The 21561-nt window shown below is 39.3% G+C and overlaps 1 protein-coding gene across 4 annotated transcripts in view; it reads right to left on the reverse strand.

Moving 5' to 3' along the window:
• Positions 1 to 21561, reverse strand: part of SFMBT1 (Scm like with four mbt domains 1) — a 99976-nt gene that overhangs the window by 60303 nt on the left and 18112 nt on the right. The window lies entirely within an intron of this gene.

A 21561-nucleotide genomic window follows, 5' to 3' on the forward strand; every position in this document is an offset into this window, starting at 1 on the left:
TCCCATGTACCCCACTGCTATGATATTCTGCCCAAGTACATGCAACCAAGCTACCATGGGCTGAACCCCTGAAACAGTGAACCTGACCAAACCCTTTCTCATTTAAGCTTTTTAAAATCAGACATTCTGGGGAAGAATGGGAGGAAACAGGGGAAGGGCTAACAATCAAGATGTAATACGAATAAATTAATAAAAAAAGGAAAATAAATAAATAAATAAATAAGAAAAAAAAGAAAAAAAGAAATGTGATGTGTGATGTGAGCTGGGCATGGTAGTGCATGCTTATAATCTAGCACTCAGGAGGCAGAGGCATGTGGATCTCTGTGAGTTGGAGACCAGCCTCATCTACAAAAGTGGGTCTAGACAACCTGGGCTGTTACTCAGAGAAAGTCTGTCTTGAGAAACGTAAATAAATAAATAAATAAATTTTTTTAAAAAATTAGACATTCTGAGAGCGGGGACTGACTCTGACATGAACTCTGGTGCCCCATATTTGACCACTTCCCCTTGGTGAGGAGGCCTGGTGGCACTCAAAGAAAGAATAAGCAGGCTACCAAGATGAGACTTGATAGCCTATGACCATATAGTGGGGGAAGAGGGCCCCCTCGGTGATAGACCTAGGGAGGGAAACAGGGTGAAAGCGGGAGGGAAGGAAGAATGGGAAGATACAAGTGATGGGATAACTGAGTGGTAATTTGAATAAATTAATTAAATTTTCAAAAAAGAGAAAAAATCAAAGGAAAAATAAAATAAAATCAGACATTCCATAATAATGGTGAAAAAACTAACTTGTTTCTCTATAAGGTCATTAAAACATTTTTTTTAACAGAATATCTATTAAGGTAGAATAAGATGGCCTGTATGGGAATGTCTTCCATGTAATTCATATTCAAAAGTGGTTCTCAGTCATTTCTAACAAGATTTAAAGGCACTTCTAGGTAATCCTAACAACTAGACTTTCCAACCAAAAACTTTCCATATTAGGAAACCTTTTCTAGGCCTGGCATGCCTTTAGTTTCAGCACTCAGGAGGCAGAAACAGGTGGATCTCTCTGAGTGTGAGGCCAGGCTATTCTACATAAAAACCCCAGGCAGCCAGACCTACATAGTGAGACCCTAAATTTAAAAAAAAAAAAAAAATCATCACTCCAACATCCTTCCCTTTACAAAAAGGAAACTGAACCGCTCTCTAACGAGATGTTGCATTGAGCAAAGGTAAACTCCTTCCAATCATAGAGAAACCAGCATTGGTTTGGGCTCTAAACACTTAGACATGTTCTCATTTCATTTTCACAAGTCTAAAGCAAGCATTGTATAATAATAGGTTTATAACTAGAAAGCCAAGGCTCCAGCAAGCAAAACCATGAAGCCTACTCAGAATTCAAGTCTGACTCCAAAACGCAAGCATCTCCCATATGCTATTTCAGTTATTTCCAACCATAACTGAGGATAACAACAGCACACACATTTTTCTCTATCCTATGCACTCAAATGACCTGCCTACTCCAAGAGTCTTCAGAATATTATCGTTGCAATACAGGAATTGTTTAACCCCTGGGTTTTTCTCCATCAGTGTTTCCTGGAATTTACAATAAACTCACCATTCCTTTATCTCACAACTACTGACTGCAAATCACCAGTGCAAAATATGAAAAATTTCCTAAAATGCATTTATACCTTAAGTAATTTATCTTTTTTTAAAGTAATTTATCTTATTCCTGTTTATAGAAAGCTTTTTTTAGTTCTAAGACTCACAAAGAGAACTCAAGAGTTGAGGTGAAGAAAAGGTTTTATATTTATTTTTTTAATCTGTAGAAATTAAAGATTTTCTTCAAGTATAGACAAATCATAGTAGCATTATCAGTAAATGTAACCTTATCAACACAGAGCACAGATAATCATATTACAATACCATAGATAATATGTAACGGGTTTCTTTTTTTAAGTCTTATGCATTTTAACCTTATATGTTTACATCATTTAATGAGCTCTGTGTATGAATGTCAAAAAGAAAACCATAAGAACCCCTGGTATTATAGTTGGGATACAGCTCAAGAGTGGTGCGTTTGCCCAACATTCAAAGACTCGTGTTTAAGCAAAAGCAGTACAAAATATACACACAATAAGAACGGGGGCATGGATAGAATTACTGCCAACAAGATCACTAAATAAAACTACATGTGTGTAAACTAGACAGAGAAACACAAGAAACATGACAAAGGCAATGAAGCCTTTGAAAAATTACAACTCCTCAATCATCAAATAAAAACATATTGAAATGATTAAATTCTTTTTTTAAAAAACTACTAACAAAAAACAAAGGAAATTTTGTTATTAAAAATGTAAATATTTCCTATTACCATTCCCAAATCCTAAACCACAATTTTGTAAGTAAAGCATCTGAAACCTGCTCTATGAATTGCTGTGCCATGATTCTTTATTATAATGATAGCAAAAAAAAAAAATTTCCATCTGTTTCCACTGGTAAGCCTTAAATGGAGACAGGACAACCCACTCATAAAACTTGCTAAGTATAACTTCTACATTTCATTGATTTGTACTCAAAGTGATAAAAGTGGTCATTATTTTACCCTGTAAATGAAAGAAACTATCTTACAGAGAGCATTGGAGAAAAAAAAACAAAAACAAAAAACAAAAAAACAAAAAAACAACAAAAAAACAACACAGATAACCCTAAAAAGCTAAAATAACACTTGAGTACAATCAGTGATATGAGCAACTGAGTTGTTTACACCTGACCAGAGAAAGCTTTCTGCTAAATTTACCTTTCTACCAAAGAGAAAAAAGAAATCATGATATTAAATATAAGAACTATGCCACCAAATTAAAAATAATCCAGACAACAGGTCCTCGTGGAGTATTGAATTTATTCAAAATGAAAAAGGCATTTACTGTATTTTCACAACATTATTCCAGACGCAAAACAAACTACACCTATGATGACTTGCCAGTGGTTTACCATATAAAAAGATGATAGTTTTCTCAATTAAGATATATTTATGATTTCCAGAATAAGGATAAAATTAAAATCTTAAATGTATGATCTGTCCTATATCAGCATCCTCACAAATTACTGAAGCATAAATAAATAAATGTATGCATGTAACTGATTTTAGAATACAAATAAAAAATATCTTCCTATAAATAATTTGTATTTGACAGACCTGGGTATATAACTGAGTTGTTTGCCTAGCATATACAAAACTATGGTCTGAATCCCCAGTACTATAGTTGGAGTGTGGTAGCTATAATCTTAACACTAAAGAAGCAAAAAGAGTAGAAATTCAGGGCCACAATGCATTGGTGCCATCTGGACTACAAGACTGTCTGCAAGAGGGAGACCAAAAAAAGTTGTTGCTGGTTTGTTTCTAATACTATATTTTGAAATAGTAAGTCTAGCTTACTATTTACTAGGCACTCGAGAGGCAGAGGTAGGCAGGTATCTGAGTTTGAGGCCACTCAGGTCTACAAAGTGAGTTGGAAGGAAGGAAAAAAAGAACAGAGGGGGGAAGGAGGAAAAGGAAGACAAAAAAGAAAGAAAGAAAGAAATGAAGGAAGGAAGCAGAATCAGAGTGTAGAATTGGTTTTTTAAACTGTAAACTCTAATAATTAATAGTGATTTTAAATTACATAATTTTTTAATATAAACATTCTAAGAAATTTTTACAAGTTGAGTATCTTTTCATCTGAGATGCCTGGCATTAGAAGTGTTTTAAATTTTAGATTCTAGAATATTTGCATAGACTTTGCCAGTGAGCATCCCTAATGAACAATTCAAATTAGAGATGCTCAATGTGTATAACTAAGTATATTACTATATTTACTCTTGCCAAAATATTCTCATCAGCTTGTTACTTTTAGATAATAACCACTTTAATTACTTCAAGAAGGAACACTATTTATTTATAAAGGATCTTCTTTAAATAAACTGCTCTGAAGTAAGGGAAGAACAAAGCTGACATTTGAGTGATCACTGTACAATGCAATATACTTTATCCACCCCATCAATATTTGAAATAACTCCCATTTCAAAGGTCAAGGAATGAAAAAAAAAAAGGTCAAGGAATGGAGATCTGAAAGACAAATTCAAAACCTAAATTCTTTCGGAACCATACTAATCTACTGGCAATGCAAAAAAGAAAACAAAAAAAAGCCGGGAGTGGTGATGGATGCCTTTAATGGAGCACTTGGGAGGCAGAGGAAAGCAGATCACTGTGAGTTTGAGACCAGCCTGGTCTACAAAGGGAGACCAGGATAGCCAAGAGAACCCTGTCTCGAAAAACCAAAACACTTTATATGAAAGGCTTTTTTCACAAAAAAAAAATGGATTTTCTCATCTTCTCTTATGTCCTCTCAACCATTTTACTGTATGTACTAAATCCTCAATATAAGAAGAAGACACAAGTAGCTATAGAAAGGTTTGGGAACTACAATCAATGAATCGGCTGATAAAAACTAATAAACATACGTGAGCGCTGTTCCTGGTAATAGGTCTTCCTTTGTAAAAAGCTCTAAAGATGACAAAGAAGCCAAATCCATACAGTGGAAAAAAAGATAGTATCTTCAACAAACAGTGCTGGTCTAACTGTAGAAAAATACAAATAGATCCTATGTATCATCCTGCACCAAACTAAAGTCCAAGTGAATTAAAGGCCTCAACATAAGACACTCTAAATCTTTTAGAAGAAAAAGTGGGGAAGAGCCTTTAATTCACTGGCACAGGAGAAAACTTCCTAAACAGGACACCAATAGTTCAGGCTCTAAGATCAACAATTAATAAATGGGACCTCATGAGGCTGAAAAGCTTCTGTAAGGCAAAGGACACTGCTAACAGTGACAGCCTACATACTGGGAAAAGATCTTCACCAACCCTATATTGGACAAAGGGCTAATATCCAACATATATAAAGAACTCAGGAAATTAAACACCACCAAACCAAATTATCCAATTAAAAAATGTGGTACAGAGCTACAGAAAATTCTCAACAGAGAAATACTGAATGGCTGAGAAACACTTAAAAGAAATGCTCAGCATCCTTAGTCATCAGAGAAATGCAAGTCAAAATGACTCTGTAATTCCACCTTATACCCTTCAGAATGGCTAAGATAAAAAAATTCAAGTGACAGCATATGTTGGCAAAGACATAGAGAAAGGGGCACACTCCTCCATTGCTGGTGGGAGTGCAAACTTAGACAGCCACTTTGGAAATTAATCTGGCGCTATCTCAGAAATTTGGGAATAGTGCTACCATGAGACCCAGCCATACCACTCCTGGGCATATATCTGAAAGATGCTCCACCATACAACAGGGACATTTGCTCAACTATGTTCATAGCAACCTTATTCATAATAACCAGAATCTGAAAACAATCTAGATGCCCCTCAAACCAAAGAATGGATAAAGAAACTGTAGTACATTTACACAATGGAATACTACTCAGCTATTAGAAATAAGGAAATCTTGAAATTTGCAGGCAAATGTATGGAGCTAGAAGCAATCATCCTGAGTAAGGTAACCTAGACCCAGAAAGACACACATGGTATATACTCACTTAAAAGTGGATATTAGCCCAACATATATGTCCTCTGAGAAACTCCACCCAGGGGCAGGGGGATCGGGACAGATGCTGGAACTTGCTGTTGGACTCTGGGAGGAGTGATGAGAGTGGTATGGAAAAATGGGGGGATGGAAGGACCCAGAGGGTTCAGGAGCCCCACAAGAAGACCATCAAGGCCTGAGGACCTAGACCAAGGACAATGCATGCAGAGCACCTAGACCTCCTGTTCAGATCTAACCAATCAACAGCTTATTCTCCATGGTTGTGGGGAGAGTGGGGACTACCTCTGACAAGAACTCTGGTGCCTCTGATTTGATCACTTCCTCTTGGTGGGGAGGCCCTGGGGGCACACAGAGGAAGGGGGATGCAGGCTATCCAGATGAGACCTGATAAGCTTTGGTCATATAGTGGGGGAGGAGGGCTCCTTTTATCAGAGGTCTAGGGGAGGGGAATAGGGCAGAAGAGGGAGGGAGGGTAGGAATGGCAAGATACAAGTAAGGGGATAGCAATTGGGACATAATCTGAATAAATTATAATAAATTAGAATTTAAAAAAAAAAAAAAAGCTCGAAAGAACACCAGTACATCTAGTGTATGTCAAGCCTTGTTCAATTATGCTATCTATGTTCTTTATACCAATATCACAAAATATAATGTCAACAGGGTATGTTCTGGGTTCTCTCAACACTGGACTCTTTTTTAGATAGCTTTTTTTAAAAGATTCATTTATTTGTGTGTACTTGTATGTGTGTGTGCTTGGGCAAGTGCATTCACACATGCATACTTACATACTTGTATGCATGTGTATGGAGGTCAGGGGATAACTTGTAGGAGTTGGTTCTCTTCATACCATGAGATCCTGAGATCAAACTCAGGTCATCAGGCTCCTGACATCAAGTACCTATACCCCCTGAGCAATCCCAACAGGCCAGGAATGGACTCTTAAGGATAGGGAAGGCATGGGGCTCCCGTTTGTAATACCAGAAATCTTAAGGCATGAGGATTGCAAATTCAAGGCAAGACTGAGCAAGATTCTTTCTTTAAAGGAGGGATGGGGATGGCCCTTAACCTGTGTTGATAGAGTGCAAAAGGGTGGAGATGGCTTTGTTTGTTGTTTTGGTTTTTTTTGTTTTTGTTTTTTGAGACAGGGTTTCTCTATGTAGCCTTGGCTGCCCTGGACTCACTTTGTAGATCAAGCTGGCCTCAAACTCACAGGGATCCGCCTGCCTCTGCCTCCCGAGTGCTGGGGAATGGCTCTTAACCTGTGTTGACAGAGTGAAGAGATGAATAAAGATATAGTCAGGACTAGGGATGAGGGTAGTTTAGGGGTAGCAGCACTTGCCTGGCATGTTCAATGCCCACAGTTTCATCCCTAGCATGGTAAAAAGAGAACGAGAGCACAATTAATATAAACTTTAATAGAGCCTAGGTTAATTTTAAAACTGAAGGACTATCCAAAATGAAAATATAAAAACAGCCCCATCTCAACAAGAACTGCTTTAAAAGAGTTTTAAAACAATCTTGAAGTCATAAAAATGTAACAGACATCTACAGAGTCACTTCCTGTAGTCATATTTTAAATATCTACAACCTTAGTATACATATAATGGAATTTTATTATATTTTAATGTGTTGTGTTTCCAAATAAGTCTACAAGAATAACTATGATAATAATATTTTCTTAAAAACAAAATAACAAGTTGGTGTGGCTGTAAAGGAACAGAAACCTTCAGAGTATTCTGTAGGCATAAAGTTACTGTGCAATACAAATGCTGATTTCTGTATCCCCTGTATCTGGTTGCAAGGCTTGTTCTGAGAATCTCCTGTCTCAATGTTGTATAAACTCTGCTCCCCAATTGTCCCCTTGTTTGCTAATATAGCACTTATACCCTATCACTGAGCAGGAGAGAGAACAGGACTAGACTTCCTGCCAGACAGGGGAAGAGGAGTTAGGAGAGGAAGTAGAAGATTCAGCAGGGGATTCAGGCCATGGGCAGAAATACAGGAGAGATGAAGAAGATTCAGCTGAAACAGAAAAAAAAGAACTAAAAGGCAAGTAACTTGGGATTTTGGCAAAGACAGAGTCAGGATAACATAGAGGGTTAAAAACAAATTTAAACTGCTCAAGGTTGTGTTGTGAAGCTTTATAAACAAATATAAAAGGTTCAATTATTTGTGTGATAGCTGGGCTAAGAGAGAAACTTAAAAAAAAAAAAAACACACAGTTATATAAAAATAACCTAAACAGTATTCACAGGGATATAAAATAGTATGGGGCCTCTGGTAAACAGTTTGACAATTCCTCAATTAAGTTAAACATAGGCTTACCAATTCTACTTGCAAGATTAATTAAAACATACAATCACACAGAAATCAGTACAGGAATATTCAGAACATTAGTGATAACTGCCAAAAAGTAGCAACAATTCAATGTTCATTCACTGAGAATGGATAAATAAAATGTGATGCGATATATCCCTTCATCAGATACTATCTACTAATAAAAAGAAATGAAGTGCTGACATACACTAACTTATAGAGACATTCAAAAACTTTATGCTAAATTAAAGAAGCCTATCACAGAGTATCACAAATCATAAAATATCACTTCTACAATATATCCAACATTGGCAAATCTAGACATAGAAAATAGATTAGTGAGTGTCTTGAGCTGGGAAAGCAGGAAGAGATGGGTAGAGAATAACTGCTAATGTATATAAGGTTTCTTTTTAAAACAATAAAATATTCTAAAATTAAAGTATGGTGATGATCATACAACTCTGTAAGTATGCTAGAAAAAACTTTTGTTTAAAGTAGATGTACCTTTTATCCTTAAAAAACAAACAAACAAACAAAACCCCACTTTTTAAAATAAGGGGAAAATAAAGTTCACAATTGATTCTTTTATTTTTTTTCTTGTTTAGATGCCAAAAGATTTATTTTATCAGAAACAATATGGTTAGCCTGATAGTACATGCCTTTAATACCAGCACTCAAGAGGCAGAGGCAGGTGAATCTTTGTGAGACCAGCCTGGTTTACATAGTGAGTTCCAGGCCAGACAGAGTTACATAGTGAGATCCTATCACAAAACAAACAAACAACCCAACACCAAGAACAAATACAATCAGGATGAGGAATGACGCTCAGTAGTACAGCAACTGCCTGGCCATGTGTGGTGGTGCCCTGGGTTTGATTCCCAGCACCACCACCACCACCACCAAAAAAAAAAAAAAAAAAAGCTGCTTTTTAGTATCTTTCTAGTCCTTGCCATTTAACAGTAAAAGGAAAGCAATTAAGACACTATCTAACACTGACAACAAAGTCGTTTGTAAACTTAAAGGACAAAGTATAAAAATTTACTAGAACTTTAAGCTCATATGCCCAAGTCCCAAATAGGTACAGTTGGGTGGGTCTGAACTCAGGATCCCCATGGAACACCCCAACACTCTCTGGTGTACAATCATAGCCTTAGATCACAATAGCACAACCTGCACAGAATGCCTCAGGACATGGGCAAGTCAAAACTGCTTCAGTGTATAGGAGATAGCAATAAACTTTTGCTGTTTGCTTCTTTAAGACAATGGAAGCCAATGCATACTTAGAAAAGGCAAGGTGTTTAAGTAATATGTAATTTTTTAAAAAGTCAATTCTGCAGAGTGACATGAAGAAAATAAGCTTTCTTTATTTTTCATCACCTGTTGCAGTTGCTTTCAGCCTCTAGACCAGCAGTTGTCAACCTGTGTGGGTCATGGCCCCTTTGAGGGTTGAATGAACTTTTCACAGAAAGCATATGAGATATCCTGCATATCAAATATTTATACTATGATTCATAACAGCAACAGCATAAATAATTTTATGGTTGGGTATCACCACAACATGAGGAACTGTATTAAAGGATCACAGCATTAGGAAAGTTGAGAACCACTGACTGCTCTAGATAAAACTCCAGACTACTAAATGACATCCCTTTCTTCCTTCTTGCTCTGTAGCATAGCGCCTCCAACTATCCCTTCTATACCAAGGTCTACTACATCAGTTCAAAAGGACAGCAAGAAGCATGCTCTAATGGTGCTATTTCAATAATAAAAGAAAAGGCTCTCCTGTGTGGTGCCCGATCCAGGTCAAAATGTTACTTTTCCTTTCCACTACTTCGTTTTCACAGTAGGATATTTCAGTTCAGCCTCGTCTACATATGCCCTTCCCTTTCTTCCTCTTTAATCTGGCTTGTTTCTTCCACTTCACTGGCATTGCTTCTGTTCTACACAGCAATATAAACAGCAAACTTCAAGTCCCTAAAACTTTTACTATGTGTGACTCTACTCTCCTGGTTTTCTTTGCTCTTCTGAGGCTAATTCCTCCTTTGCCTTTACTAAGATCTAACTCTAAAGGTTAGAATTCGACGGGGTTTGGTATCGAGTTCACACTTTTTTTTTTAACATTCCATTTGGCATTCTGTTCTTAACCAATGCCAGGCAAACTTGTGGCTATAAATATTATCAATGATTATTTGGACTCATTCTCTGAACCCTAGATACCTATGTCCAACAAAGTAATTTGGAATCTCCATTTAATGTTCTCTGTGCAACCAAAACTGGACACTTAATTCTGTTTCCAAACACAACTCTCAGGCTTTCTCATCTCAGTACTACACAGCCAACCAGGCTTTGCCTTCACAGAATCTATAGACCCTGCGGGATCTGGTCCCTGTTCGCCATTCTGTCATCTTTCCTTTCAAACTCCCTCTTTTTTGTTTCTGTGATGGTTAATCTTGTTTGTCAACTGAATTATTATCTAAGATCAACTAAATGACACATCTTTGGACAGGACTGTAACAGTTTTCCCAGAAAGAAGGGGGAGGGCATTCTCCAAAGTGGGCAACAACTTCTTGCCATAAAGATGACCAGGCATGGTGGTTCACATATTTAGTGCCAGGACTCAGAAAATAGAAGCAAATGGATCTTTGTGAGTCTGAGGCCAGTTTGATCCACAAAGTAAATCTCAAACATATAAACAAGCAAACAAAAAAACAGAGTTTCAAGGTAAGAGCAGGGCTACTTTTGCTGGCCTGCCTTCACGCCTGCCTTTAAGTGCATCTACCTGTTCCTGGATTGCCACTGCCATCCTTCTCTGACATCAGCACCCAGATTCTTCATACTTCCAACATGAACCCAAGACTAGCAGCTCTCTAGGAATCTTCCAGGTCTTCAGTACAAGATTAGGACCGCTGAGGCATCATCAAGCCTCTCTGGCTACCAAGTTCTGAGCCTGTCTATGCAGATGCCATCTGTCAAACTACTCAGCCTATATCCTGTAAGCCCATGTAATAAGCTCTTGCTGGAACGTGTCCAGGAATGAAACGTGTGAGGAGAGTGCTGAGTGCTTGTAAGAAAACAAGACAAAAACCTTATGATCTCAGTTTCTTCAAAAACTACAAAATTGCTCTTGGAAGGTGTTTTCATGTTCTTCCAGATGTAGCAGATAGGGGTGAGTTTACTTCAGCTGTTGTTATTCATGTATCTCTGGGCACACACATGTTTTTGCTATGTGTGTCTTGTCTTGTGATTATACACTTTACTGGGGTGACTCTTTTTAACCCTCAGAGTATAAATTGTCTGATGCTTGTTGGGGGATAAATCTGATGTATTTTTATGTTAATTACTGTTTTCTGTCTGTGACCCACCTTTTGCTTAATAAAAAGCCATCCCACCTGGGCAGGGCAGAGGAGACAGGTGGGGCTGGGAGAGGAGGGAATTGTGGGAAGAAGAAAGGACAGCGAGGGGGAGCAAAGGGAGAGAGCTGAAGTGAAGAGAGGAAGGCCGCCATGGGTTAGCTGAGGAGAAGCACACGGCCAGCGTGGATACAGAATCCGGCCCAGATGAGGAACGTTGGCAAGTGTTTGGGATTCTGGATGGAAAGTAACTTGATAGAAGTTATTGGAAGCAGATGGCATGGGATTGAGGCAGGGATCCCCACTATGGGAGATAGTGTAGAGGATTGATACCTCCCCTGCCCCAGGTTAACTAAGGCTATTTTAAAATAAAACAAGTGCCTGTGTCTTAATTGATTGCTAGCCGGGCCTAGCAGACCCGTACAGACAGACAGTACAGGTAATACAGATAATACTGATAATACATGTAATTTTAAAAACAATAGATGCTCTGAATAAAGTTGGCTATTGCATGAGAGTTTAGTGCACCTCATTTTTAGGCCCTCCTCCCAGGCCCATGCTACCAATTATAGCAGTAAACAAACTCTCTCTATAAGACTTACTCGTCGGCTGGGCAGTGGTGGCGCACATCTTTAATCCCAGCACTAGGGAGGCAGAGGCAGGTGGGTTGCTGTGAGTTTGAGGCCAGCCTGGTCTACAAAGTGAGTTCAGAACACCCAAGGCTAACACAAAGAGACTCTGTCTCAAAACAAAACAAGACAAAACAAGACACACTTGTTCCACTGATTCTGTTTCTATAGACAACCCTGAGTAGCAGAGTGTCTAACTCACTAGATGCCAACCTCGGGGCCTTTGGAAGCACCAGCTTCTCACTTGGAGAGCTCTTCACAGAACGTCTTCTTGCCCTTCACATCTTACTCTGAAAGTCACTAGCACATGAAAGTTTCTTGGACTATATTAAGTACAAACATCTCCATTCTATTTCTGCCATATCACCTAGATTTGCTGTCTAACACATCACAATAACCAGATTTCATTTATTTCCTTGTATTTGTTTTTTCTCTCCTTCTTGCAATATAATCTTTTGTATACACTAACAATAGATATTGTTTGGTTGCAACACACTTGCCTTGAATCCCAGCACTACAGAGGCAAAGGCAACCAGATTCCTATATGAGTTTGAAGTCAGCCTGGTCTACATAGCAAGTTTCAGGCTAGCCAGAGCTGGAGGAAGAGGAAGAAGAGAAGGAAGAAGAAGGAAAAGGAAGGAAGGAAGGAAAGAAGGAAGAAAGGAGGGATGGGGAGGGAGAGGAGAGAGACAGACAGACAGACAGACAGACAGACAATGAGTGAGAGAGTGAGTGAGTGTTAGTGTGTCATAGTTTCACAGTTTGGCTCTCTAGTGCCATGATAAAACAGCAACCAAAACTACCTTGAGGAAGAAGGAATTAATTTTCAGCTTTCAATTTTTAGGTCACACCTCTATCACTGAGGAAGTCAGGCCAGAAACCTGGAGGTAGGAACTGAAGCAAAGGTCACTGAAGAACGTTGCTTACTGGCTTGCTCTCCATGGCTGGCTCTCCATGGCCTGCTCTCCAAGGCCTGCTCTCCATGGCCTGCTCTCCATGGCTGGCTCTCCATGGCTTGCTCTCCATGGCTTGCTCAGCTTGATTTTTTATTTTACATTTTTTTTATGGGGGTAGGGAGAGGCATGCCATGACATGATGGGAAAGTTAGGACAAACTGACAATGACAATCAGTTTTCTTCTACCACATATGGGTCCTGGGGAACAGAACTCAAATCATCATGTTTAGTGATAAGCACCCTTACCTGTTAAACTATCTTCCTAGGGCCTTGGCTAGATTTTTTTTTTAATGCAACCCAGAATTACCTGCTCAATCATAGCACCACCACCAACAATGAGCTAATCCCTCTCACACTGGTCATTAACCAAAAATCAATGTCCGACTTGGCTACAGGCCTGTCCTAAAGATTTTCTTAGTCGAATTTCTTTGTTTCCAGAAAACCCAGGCTTATGTAAAACTGACAATTATCCGGCACAGAAAGCATGAGGCTTTTGTCAATCACTCTCCCCTGGGCTGGTGAGATGGCTTAGCCTGTGTAGGCGCTAACCTCAGGGTGAATCCCAAGACCTATGTGGTAGAAAGACTGACTCCCACAGGCTGTGTTCTAACCTTCATACCCCACATGTACGCCACAGCATTCATGCCCTTACCAGCACACACATATAATAAATGCAATTTTAAAAGTTTAAAGAAAGCATTAAGCTTTTAATTAATTTTCTAACAAAATATTAACACTATAAACACCACCTGAAAAAGCAAATAGTAAGATACTATTTACATTTGAATTAAGTGCCTTGAAAATATAAACAGCAAAGTAATATACTATCATAAAGTACACTTCATCTCTTCTAAAACTTGCTACTCCAATAGTATTTTCCAGAAACAGCCAGAAATTAAATTTTTTGGCCCTTTTCCTTCCATTCTATTCCAATCAACTTAGTTTTAAAAATAAATAAAGCTATTTTATTATGCTAGGAAAGGAAAATACTTTAAAACACACAAAACAGCAAATGATTAATATATAAGCCCTCCACATAATTCACCCTCAGCAATTAGAGAGAAACAGGGGAACTTCACAGATAACATAAATTGTAAAGGCTAGGGCCCGTTTATTATACACTGTAATTCTTACTGTGCTGTTAAGTTTGCAGCCCCATGCTAACCGTTCCTGATGTCAGGTAGCTGCCCATTCCACTCCCAGGCAGTAAGTGTGAACCTGGGTCTAACTGCCCAGAGATGGCTCTGGATGCTGCTACTTTCAAAGAGGAAGATCTGGTAGGAACCTTACAAAAATTAAACAATCACGTTAATGAGGAGACAGCACAAAAGCTCAAGGCATAGTAAGTTCTTATAAAAGAAAATATTAAATTACTTTCTTTTAAAAAAGATTTATTAACTTATTATGTTTACAGTGTTCTGCCTGTAACTAACACCTGCAGGCCAGAAGAGGACACCAGATCACATTATAGATGGTTGTGAGCCACCATGTGGTTGCTGAGAATTGAACTCAGGACCTTCAGAAAAGCGGTCAGTGCTCTTAACCACTGAGCCATCTCTTTGGCCCTCAAATTACTTTCTTATTAAAAATTACTTTCTCCATTAAAACTTTAAATATTTTGCCCATACAGTTGTGCATACCTATAATCCTAGCACCTGGGTGGTAGAAGCAGGAAGGAAGACCAGGAGTTCCAAAGTCATCCCTGGCTAGTTTGAAGTCCAGTCTTATCACAAAACAATACAAGAATCTTTAAATACTTAAGCCTATTAGAAATTTCTACAGTAACAGTACAATATCTGAGTAAGTGTCCTTAAGCCAATTAACTCTTGAGGTTTTACTCTCACAATAACTGTTTCTTAAAACTTCTCTACAAAGGTGGTGGCCCATACCTCAACATCTTCCAGAGTACATGCTGTCCCTTTCTGACAACTCTTAAATCACAAGCTTCTCTCCAGCCCAGGAAAAGCACTTCAATGCAAACAATACACAGAGAAGTGTGAACATAAACTGAAGAATATTCTAAAGTTCTTCCAACAAAGGATAATAATAACAAACTTTGGCTGTTAACATACTTGGGGCTAGCCAGGCAGGGTGGCGCACATCTTTAATCCCAGCACTCAGAAGGCAGAGGCAGGCAGATCTCTGTGAGTCTGAGGCCAGGCTGGTCTACAGAGTAAGTCCAAGACAGCTAAGGCTACACAGAGAACCCTGTCTTGAAAACACACACACAAAAAAAAACCCTACCCAAATCTAGCCAATGGACAGGACATTCTCCACAGTTAAGTGGACAGTGGGGTCTGACTTTCACACAAACTCTGTGTGACCACGTCCCCTGGATGGGGAGGCCTGGTGGCACTCAGAGGAAGGTAGCAGGCTACCAAGAAGAGACTTGATACCCTATGAGCATAAAGGGGGAGGAGGTCCCCCTCAAGTCATAGGGGAGGGGAGTAGGGGGAAAATGGGAGGGAAGGAGAAATGAGAGGATACAAGGGATAACAATTGAGATGTAATATGAATAAATTAATAAAATATATTTTTTAAAACACCAAAAAATAAAAACCAAAAAAAGAAATCTGGTGGAAACCTACTTTGGATTGTCACTGGAACTTATGAGGAAGCAGACACTGTTTGTCTCCTCAAGGGAAGAAATTCTCACAACACTGTAAAGTTCAACCACAGAATACCTTAAGACTACAAATAAAAAACCTTAGAAACTCTACCACAGAACTAGAGTGCTATGTTTTGATATTCCTTACTAAGTACCCCAGAGATAATCCAACTTTTGGGGCCAATGAGATGTCTTAGCAGGTAAAGGCCCTTGCCACACAAGCCTGAGAACTTAACTTTGGTCCCTGGAACTCATGTAAAGGATGCAATGTCTTACCCCTGCAACCCTAGCTTTCCTATGGTGAGACAGGAGGCAGAGATTAGAACAATCACTTTGAGGCTCACAAGCCAGCTAGCCTGGAGTACACAGCTTGCCAGAAACAACAATAAAGATCCAGCCTTAACAAGGTAGGAGAGAAGGAACTCCGAAAGTTGACCTCTGACTTCCATACAGAGGCAATATATGTATGTATGTGCCCACAAACATATTTTCACACTTCATACATACACACATACAAACATATAATCGTAATTTTTATGCCAACTTTTCAAAATGTGGCTATATTTCTGTCAATGAACAAATAATATTTTAAAACTAAGAATCGGGGCTGGAGAGATGGCTCAGAGGTTAAGAGCACTGGCTGCTCTTCCAGAGATCGTGAGTTCAATTCCCAGCAACCACAAGGTGGCTCACAACCATCTACAATGAGATCTGATGTCCTCTTCTGGAGTGCAGGTGTACATGCAGGCTGAACACTGTATATGTAATAAATAAATAAATCTTTTTAAAAAAACTAAGAAATCAGTATGTTAGCCAGTGCTGTATAACATTGGCCTCCAAGGATAATAGCTAGTACCATTTAATCAGACCAGCTGTGATTACTCACAAGCCACTCTCAAATTTGGGCTTTTGAAGTTCCCACAGAAGAAGTATGAGGAGAACCATTACATTCTCACCTGAGCCTCCAGCTGTCCACGCCCTGTACTCCACCTGACCATAGCTACATCTAATACGGCCCAGTCCTGGGAGGTGCTAGAGTAAACAGAGAACTGAAGGTTAACAGTGGAAGGGGGCAGTGATTCCATCTATGCAGTTATAAAGAAGTCCTCTCCCATGGCAGACTGAGACATTTCAGTGTTTTGTCTGTTGGGGAGGGGGAGGACTGTCACATGTGTGAGCCCAGTAAACTCACTGGTTCAGAAGTGTATGGAATCATTCCTTTAGTCTGCTGGTGGTAGCCTACTTGGAGGAAACAGATGTTTGTTCACATTTCCACTGTGAAAGTTCACCAAACCACCAATTAAAATGTACAAACTGACTAAATTTTTAGCAAGCAACACATACACAGGCCTTGAACTTTAACAGCGAGCCTGGTTAGCAACATGGTAGTCTACTGCATCTTCACAGGCTTCTTCTCTTCTAAGGCGCAGACAGCAATTCTTCCTATACCACCTCCCAACAACATGGGGACAGAATAAGAGGGAGATCATGTGTGAACGCATCCCCAGTTCCTTACTCAACAGCACCAAACCCCTCCACCTTCTGCATCTTGAAAGGTTGAGAATGACTGGACAACAGTCTACCTTCCCAAGGATACTAACTCAGAAAGAACAAGAGTCTCAACGTTTTTGTTAATACAAAAGTTCTGTTACCATTAGTTTCATGATTCCACTAGTAGTGCCAACAACAATCACCTCGAAATAACTCCAAAAAACAAACAAACAAACAAAAGCCCTGTACAAATAGGGAATTGACTAAAGGTACCCTGCATCCACGTAAAAGACTTGAACAACAAGTGCTCTTAACCACTGAACCATGTCTCCAACCTCTTGCCACCTTATTTTTATTTTAGTCACAATTTTTAAAATGAGATAAGGCCAGGCATGGTGATCATACATTTAATCCCAGCACTCAGGAAGCAGAGACAGATATATCTCTGCATTTGAAGACAGCCTGGTCTGCAGACTGAGTGCCACAACACCCAGGGCTACACAGAGAAACCCTGTGAGGCCAGGGGGAGGACTTTAATCTGAGACTATGATCTAAAAAGAAAGCAACAGAAGAAAAAGCAATGCCTGGTAAGAGTACTCTTTCTGTACTACAGCTATGTGCTACCCAACATTCTGTTGTTGATAGACTGTGTGCACACAGTGGTCCCATTAGATTAAATCTCCTACAGAAGCTGTAGTTAGCACAGATGCCTTAATTTACGTAAGTTCCCACTAGAATGAAATTGCCTAGTAACACATTTCTCGCAACATGTTCCTTGTATGACTGCCTCTGTGGCACAGACTGAACTCAGTAATACACGTGAGTGTAGGAGTATGAAGAAGTCCCTTCTATCCTCCTTCCTTATAACTACAGTAACTTTCAATTTTGTGCCATAGTGATAAAAATACTCCACTCGCTTTTTAAAGCATATTCTAATTTGTATGTGTTTGGTTCCACGATAACTAAAGCCTAAAAGACTCAAAATATCATAAGTTTGCAACTAAAGACCAGTTATATTTCATATTAATATGAAATGCTTATCTTTAGAGTAAATGGTTTCATGTAGCATTTTCTTTGTAAGCTATGAATTCTAAAATTACCAAAGAGTACAAATTTCCTAAATTTGACCCAATCAATCCCATTCAGTAAAACACTAAAGGTGAAACACACACACGCACGCACGCACGCACGCACATACACTTCAGAATTTCCCTAAAGTTCCCTATATTTAAGGATGGAGAAGAAAAAAAACAAAGCTTATTGCTGTGAGGTCCTCTTCCACCCCTGTAGATGTCTCCCTGTCTAAGGGGTCACAGGTTCTCCCCAGGTGCAGGAAGCATCAATGTTCTCCAGTAAGAGACATATTTATTAACGAGAGTGGGAAGCAAGTGAATCAAAAGACTTGTTTCTAACGTTGCAATCCTGCTCCAACAAGGAACAGGTTCAGTCACCCCAGGGAATTGGAAGTGGAGTTACTCCATGCCACTCCCACATAAAACTAGCTGCTTCTTTATGACTACTCCCACAAAACTAAAGCAAATGCCTGGTGCTATGGTCCTGAAGGTTTCTGCTAAAGCAAAACACAACGGCAAACATATAAAGATGCTATTTTCTTGGGAAAATGGATATTATAAATTACTCTGATTTTTTAATTATTATTTTTATTCTTATTTTATGTGTATGGCCTGCATATATGCCTGTGCTCCGTGTGAATACCTGGTGTCTGCAGAGGCCAGAATAGGTTATCAGCTCTCAGTTGTATGCCACCATGTGGATGCTGGGAACTCAACTTGGGTCCTCTGGAAGAGCAGCCAGTGCTCTTAATCAGTTAGCCATCTCCCAAGCCCAAACTACTATAATTTTTACTACTACTACTATGTATTTTTTTCTGGCTTTTAGAGACAAGGTTCCTCTGTGTAGCCTTGGCTGTCCTGGACTAGCTTTGTAGACCGGGCTGGCCTCGAACTCACAGAGATCAACCTGCCTCTGCCTCTCTGAGTGCTGGATTACAGTCCTGCCCCACTACACCCAGATACTATTATAATTTTTTAAAGTGAAGTTAAGGAAAGAAACCTTGCTAACCTAAAATGTTAATCAAAATAAGCACTGTTCATCAAGTGTGGTAGAACACACTGTAAGCCCAGCACTTGGAAGGATTAACGGGAGGATCATGAGTTCACTGCCAGAGTGAGACTATCTTGAAAGAAGGAAGGGGGGGGGGGGGACTGCAAGCAGCAAAACATGACAAGATACTGGCTTCTCACCTTCAAAACTGGGGCAAGTCTCCAAATTACTTGTTGTTCACATACATATACGTCCAGACACTATTCTCAGTACTAAGGAGGCCATGATGATTAAAATGTCAAATTCTGTCCTCCAAACCAGGCTGTGGTGGTGCACACCTAATCCCAGTACTTGGGAGGCAGTAACAGGCAGATCTCTGTGAATTCAAGGCCAGCCTAGTCTAAAAATCGAGTTCCAAAACAGCCAGGGGCTACTCACAGAGAAATCCTGTCAAAAAAAAAAAAATCTGTCCTCCAAGCTAACAGCCTTTACCATCTTCACCAGAGCAGCTATGACTAACTGCAAAAGACCCTCAAGATCAAGCTGTTACCTCATAGAGAAAGAGGCAGGAGGTTCATTAGACTGGCGCCTGAGATTCCAGCCACCCTGCCTTCACCTCCCTTCCAGCTGTATGTAGTTTTTCACAAGTTGCACATAGTCTTGGGAGGCCATAGAGTAAACAGCACTCGGAACATATAACTATGAAGAAGTCATCACAATGGGTGAGACCTAGTGTTGCTACAGATTTAGATTTACCTACAGTCCTGTAAGTAACCCCTCACCCATACTCTGTAAAAACCCAATCAACACATCAGTGCACCAAGCTGGACTTCAGTGAAATTGTTACTTTAGTTTGTCCTTGGTACCTTATCTAGGGGGAGTGGATGTTTGTTTTTATCACTCCAGGAAAAAGCTAATGCAACAAAGACAAACAGTTCTTGCCTGCATGGAGTTCCCAACAGTAACCACAAGAACAATGCATTAGAGAAAGTACTTCTATTCTCCAACAAGGAACAATATGGAAAACTTTCTTAAGTAGATATATCAGTTTTAATATTTATTCAGTATGGTTTAAATTCTTTTTTTTTTTTAATTTTTTTTTTTTTGGTTTAAATTCTTATAATGAATTAAAGTTAGCTAAAAAAACAAGAACGCTTCATATAATCATAAGCTTCACAAAGTAAAACAATGCAAAGAAAGGAGCACCTAGAATAAAGGTAAAAGTGGCCAGGGATGAGTCCACGGAGCTGACTCTTCACAGTGAAAGGAAACTAGGTCCAGCACACTTAAGAGGCATAAAAAGTCCATGTGGATAGAGTATGAGACAGCAACTGAAAGTGGTAGAAGTGGGCAAGAACCAGTCACAAAGGGCTGTGTAGATGTTATTTCATCCTCATGGAAGGCTTCTTACTGGTTCTAAGCATGAGAATGACAAAATGAGATCTAAGAAAACAATCATTTCTCATTTAGAGGAAATATACTTTTTAAAATAAAAATAACTTTACAAATGCTTTTCCTGCCTATTGTTTCTGTGCCTTCACTTATAATTTATCTAGTATCTATTCAAGGTAGGTTCTGTGTATGGTACTGAAGAGGAATAACAAAACCATCTCTAACCTTGAGCTCACAGAGACAGGGGACAAATACTTAGAATTGGAATATAAGAATAGAACACATAGAATGCTGTGTAAACACAGGAGAAAAGGTGATTAATACAAAGAATTTTGGAATTTCAGTTTCTTTTTTTAAAAACACAGAAATATTGTAAGAATATGTTTTTGTTTTAATCCCAGGTGTGGGGCAGGGGGGTTACTTCGCTGCAGCTGACTATGATTTGCCTTGTGCTCCAGCAGAGGAGTGATTTTACCAGGTACAGATAGTTTGTATGATTGTATGACATTTGGAATTCGGGGGACCTTTCAGAGGGTATATAAGTGCTAGGACCCCAATAGGTGGGTTGTTGGTTGGTTTTGATTTGTTAAGTAGTCATACGCAAAGAAGAAACAAGAGGAAGAAGAAATTAGGTATCCTGATGAAGGTCATGCTTGCCCCAAGGACCTCAATAATCCCCATCAGCAGGAAGTAATCTAACAGTAGCATCGCCCCCTTTCCTTTCCATCTTTTTTCTCTCCTATCTAGTGTAAGGGGTCTGGAAGGGTGGAGAAAGAGCTAGAGAAGGATAAAGGAAAGAACCCAAAGGAGCAAACACCAGCAAAAAGTGGCACCAGACATAGGGCTAGGCAGAACAGGACATCTGACTTAAAATGTTGTAGAGGAAACAGCAAAGGATTAAAGAATAATATTTTGTTTCAAGATGCCAGCAAAAAAAAAAATATTATGCTGCTACCACTGGGATATCTACCACTTTCCTCCAAGAGATGACTTTCTGTTCTGTTCTGTTTTGTTTTCTTTTTCCTCTTCCTATATTCTGTTTCAAAAAAAGGTTGGGAGAATGGCTGAGCAACTGGGAAAACTGCAGGTGCAAATGGAGGGGTCTGAGATGGGGGAGTGGCTGAAACGGGAAAATAAAAGGATTCACTTTGCTCTCTCTTCTAAAAGGGTTGCG

The sequence above is a fragment of the Acomys minous genome (assembly GCF_964271855.1).
Source record: "Acomys minous genome assembly, chromosome: 9".
Taxonomy (NCBI): Eukaryota; Metazoa; Chordata; class Mammalia; order Rodentia; family Muridae; genus Acomys; species Acomys minous.